We start from the raw sequence: 5,533 nt of genomic DNA, 5'->3' as shown, positions 1-5,533 counted from the left end.
AGAGAGACCTCTAGTTGATAAGATCCGAAAATAAGGGGATGAAGAGTTTCAGGCTACCAAAGACGATGATGCCGAGAAAGCTGAATTTTGGCTCGAAAATACTATCAGAGTTTTTGAAGAATTATCTTGTACACCGGAAGAATGTATGAAGTGTGTTGTTTCACTTCTTCGAGATTCATCCTATCATTGGTGGAAGACTCTCGTGTCTGTGGTACCGAGTGAAAGGGTTACCTGGGATTTCTTTCAGGAGGAGTTCCGAAAGAAGTATATCAGCCAGAGATTTATAGATCAGAAAAGGAAAGAGTTTCTTGAGTTAAAACAAGGTAAGATGACTTTGAATGAATATGAACGCGAATTTGTCAGACTTAGTAAATATGCTCGGGAGTTTGTGTCAACGGAAGCTAACATGTGCAAGAGATTTGAAGAAGGGCTTAATGATGATATTTGACTAGCAGTAGGTGTTTTAGAAATCAGAGAGTTTGTCCTTTTGGTGGAAAGAGCCTGTAAAGTAGAAGATCTGTTAAAAGAAAAAGAGAAGGGCAAAGCTGAAGTTGAAGTGCAAGATACAAAGAAGAGGCAAATGAGTAAATCATTTCAGTCTACTTCTAAGAGGCCCAGAGAGCTCTCTAGTGGATCAAATTTTCCAGCTAGATATTCTAGCCGAAGTAGAGGCAGAAGATTTGAGGGTTCTAGAGCTCAAACCACTAAAGTTGCAAGTACGGACAATACTCGACCTCCTAGGCCAGAATGTCCTCAATGTGGTAGACGCCACCCCAGAGGGTGCAGAGCAAGTGTAAATGTTTGTTTTAGATGTGGTGCACCAGATCACTTTATTCGGGATTGTCTCGAAATAGCTAGGAGAGAAGTTATACCCAGTGCGAGATCAGGAAATGTTTCTACCAAAGGTAGACCACAGAGAAACCCAGGAGGTGGAGCGGGTAAGGGGTGTTACATGCTTCTCATCGAGTGTTTGAAAATATCTATATAAAAATATTGTAAAAGAATTCTAAGGCTTTTCTTGATATGGAGGAAGGAAAAGAGTGGGGATGAAAAAATTGTTAATCAAATGGTGAATATTTATGGAGACGGAGTACATTTCATAATTAATTGTTTGGAGAGTACTTATGACTAAGATATTAGACACTGTTGCTGGTGGTGAATATTCACCATGTTAAACTTTACTATTACAAAAAATTAAAAACTAACACATTCAACATTAGTGTGAGAAGTCAACAAAAAGAATAAGACTTTGAAAGTTTGTTATTCCAAAAAACATCATACTATGGTAAATATGTCGTCTATGTTACTACTCTTATATCTAAAGCCTATGAGATGGTTCATTTTCTAAATTTAATTAACTCTCTTTATGTATAGAAGAATTCCTACATGTAAACAAAAAAAAATAATAGAGATTATCATTAAGAAAAGAAAAACCTCATAAACCCAATTAGGTGACTGCGGTCACCTGCACACTTAATTACCATAGATGTGTAATATATGAAAGTTATCATTTTAGTAAAAAAAGATTGATTCTTTTTATGTAGTACCATACAAATACATACGTATATATATATCAATTGATAGAGCCAATAAATTACTTGTAATGACAACATTACCCCATAAGAAAAAAAATTGATTATCATTAACTAACATGTTAATTAAGTGTGCAGGTGACCGCTACCAGATGTGCGAATGTCTGGACTGGAAATACTGCAGCAAAAAGATATATAATAAAATAGCGATGTTCACAAGTATACATGTCAAATTGTAATATAGTAAAGTGTTACAACAAAACACTCTAGGAAGTATTCCAAGGATCGTATTCAAGGGAGGTCGAATTAAAGTTTTTTTACACTAACATGGCTATAATCTAAAATTATAGAATGAAAAACCAAATTAAACTTAAGCAAAAAATATAACAGAAATTAAATTAAATTAAAGGAAAATAAATTAGTATTCAAAATTAATTCGAATAACAAGCAGAAGATTAACTCTCGTTAGTGTTCATAAATAACTTCAGAACTTGGGTATTATTGAATTAGCTAATAACTGACCAGTTATTACCTCTCGGCCTTTAACTAATTAATTAATCGACAAAAATGACTTATCTCTCGACTTCGCTATTTAAATCTAGATAAATTAAGAGGTACTTTGTAAACTATTCTCTCAACCTCATTTACCTAGATTACTTTCCTAGGGTTATCAATCCTAGGGTTTAAGCACACCTAATTTAAGTCAACTAACTCTAAAACAAATCATAATTCTTCCATTAATTATTCCCACATCTGATCGTTAATCTCCTTAAGGAATTTGGCCACTTATAGATCTGGATGCAATTTTCCCTAAATTCAAATTTAACATGCGAAGAAAATATTTAAATAAAGAAAAGAGAATAAAGAAATTGATCCATTTTGATATCAAGTTGTGCGTGAAAACCAAAATTCCTTTGGCAGTTGCAGAGATAATGTCGATTGCAATTGAAAACTAAAAGAAATTTATAAAGAACTGAATAAACAAAGGCTTGGATCCAAATCGAATATAAGTCAAAACAATAAGAAAAAATTTGTTTTTATAACAAAAGACTAAATTGAAAACTCAAATTAAATACTAAAAATCTACTTTAAAACGACTCTCTGAATGACCTCCTTAACTTAACCTAAGTAATACTGTATATAGCAATGGTTTCTACCTTAATTAGGTCAAATACCAACCATTAGGCTGAATAAGATATGTTGTGCGGATGAAAACACCCTTCAATTTTGCCTTCCCTTGCTTTGGTGTTGCGACACCATAGGATGAGTGTCGCAACACTGAACTTCGCAGGGAACTTATTTGGTTTCAAAGTATGGTGTTACGACACCGCATGTTGGTGTCACGACACTAAAGTCGTCCTTGGCGTTCCTTGGCCTAAAAATGGTGTCCTGTACACTAAATCGACTTGTCAATCCTTCCCTAGGCCTGTATTGGCCCAATAGGTTATTACATTACCAAAATATGCATAAAAATGCTTATTTTACTAACACTAAACATAAGCTATTAGAATTAGAAAGCATAACAAAATAACATAAAACGACTTGAAAACAAGCTCATTGATTGTACTAGAAAGAACATATGTTTTTCCCTACTTATTGGTTAATTTGTTCCCATTTAGTTATCTTTAGCATACATTTTAGCATTTCCAGTTTAGTAAATTACATTTTATAACCCAGTGAATCCCAGCCTATTTTATCCTTAATTTTGCTATCTTTCTGCACTAATGTCGCTGCATTAGTTAATTCTAGATTGCATCCAGAATTGTCGCCGCAATTGACAGTTGTCTGGATAAAAAAACCAAATATACGTGAGTTGTCCAGTCTAGTGTAACTACCTTGTACGAACAAAGATAGAAGAATCCTGAGGGAAGGACACCTGTACTGTTGAGGAAAAACATAAAAGGTTAACGTGAGAAGAATGGAGATGAATTCTTTTGACCACTATTTTCCTTACCCTATTTTTAAAGCTTGTGGCTATGGCAGCTTAAACTTTCCTTAGGTGAGCCAAAGTGAAGATTGATCCAGATCCATTCCTGACGAGGAGTTCTAAGTGCAAGACAAGAGAAAATCGAGTTAACTAGGAATAGTCTTCTTCACTGGATTCTTTCTTATTTCTTTGGAAATGCTGGTGATTAATCTATATCTTCTATTGTATGGAAGTACAATGGATTCTTGGTTCAATGTTATCTTATTAAATCTATTTTATTATTTAATCTTGGGGATTTAAATATTTTAAACATGAAAGTGTTATTGCAGTCACTAATGATGGAAGTTGCAGTGACAGTTTTAGCTAATAAGCATTATAGCGGAAGTTGAGTAAGGGCTAAAGGAATTTAGTCCAATTGTTCTTAATAGTGCTATATTGTCCTCATCAGAATGTGAGGTTAATGTGCATGGTTAAGTTTTAGATTAAATAGAGGAGTGGTGTTTGCTAAGACATAAATTGAATTTTATTGTGTCGATAATCACCCATCTTTTATACATTACGAGTACTTAGTATTCTACTAAAGATTCCCGTTGGGGATCCCAATTTATCCATAGAATACTTATCTAATTATTTTAAAGTTATTGGTTCGGCAACTGTTATCACAATTTATCTCATTTGTATCTAGTTATTAAACTCAAGCCAGTGATGTTTCAAATGCTGAACTCCAATGGCCAATATGCTGGACTGCCACATGAAGATGCAAAAGAACATCTTAAATCCTTTTTATTGATCTATTCTTCCTTTAGCCAACAAGACATTCCTAATGATGCCATAAAGATGCAATTATTTCCTTATTTCTTGCAGGGAAAAGCTCGCACTTGGTTTATTGGGCTACCTGCCGGATCAATTACTTCTTGGAATGCTCTAGCCACGCAGTTTGTTTTGCACTTTAACCCTTCGACAATGAATGCTCGTCTTCGAAATGATATTACTACTTATCATCAGCTAGATGATGAAAATCTTCACACCACATGGGAACGTTATAAGTCTTTGCTTTGACGTTGTCCCATGCATGTCATTTAACTAGAAACACAAATTGAGATTTTCTATAATGGTCTAAATTCTCATTCAAGGAATCTTGTCGACGTGTCAGCTAATGGATCTTTGCTGGATTGTACTTATAATGAGGTTGTGAGAATTCTTGAGAGAATTGCTCAGAATGATTATCAATATCCCATCTCTAGTGCTGTACCAACAAAAACTACTTTAGGAGTTATTGAACTAGATACAATATCTGCGCTAAGTGCCCAAGTCTCTTCGCTTACAAACATGATTAAAAATCTGCAAGGGATAAGTGATGTTGCGCTTATACAGGTGGCTCAACAATTGGATGTTCCTGTCTTCTGCTGTGAAATTTGTGGTGACAATTATAGTTATGAAGATTGTCCGCGACATGCAAGAAATGCATGTTATGTCAGTAATGTTCATAACAATTCTCATGGAAATTCTTACAACAACTCTACATGCCACCAACAGTTTTGGGGAACTCAGAATGTTAGACAAAATGCTGCGACAATCAGATATGAGAATACATCTACTCAAGGAAATTATAATCCATGACAAGGGAATTACAATTAACAACAGAACTACAATCAAAATCCTCAGTTCTATCTGCAACAAGGTCAAATACAATCACATCAAACTCAGATGCAGGTACAAATGATGAATCCAAATGATCAAGGACAACGACAACAATAGTATACACAAGCTTCTACTACTAACCCATTAACTGCTATTGAGGCATTAATGCAGGAGTATATTGCTCGCACAGAAGCTATTGTTTAAGGAAATTCATATTTCATTCGAGCATTGGAGGCACAATTGGGATAGCTTGCTTCAAATCTGAATACTCGACCACAAGGCTCATTACCTAGAAACACCAAAAATCCCAATCTGAGAGGAAAAGAGCACTGTAAAGCAATCACTCTTAGGAGTGGTAAACAAACTGATGAGCCAGTTATAGATTCTACTGTAGCATCCCGAGACGTTGATGACATAAGCCCTGATGGGAAGG

This window comes from Gossypium hirsutum, chromosome D06, assembly GCF_007990345.1.
Source record: "Gossypium hirsutum isolate 1008001.06 chromosome D06, Gossypium_hirsutum_v2.1, whole genome shotgun sequence".
Taxonomy (NCBI): Eukaryota; Viridiplantae; Streptophyta; class Magnoliopsida; order Malvales; family Malvaceae; genus Gossypium; species Gossypium hirsutum.
The sequence above is the reverse complement of the archived record's forward strand: the minus strand, read 5'-3'. Positions refer to the sequence as shown.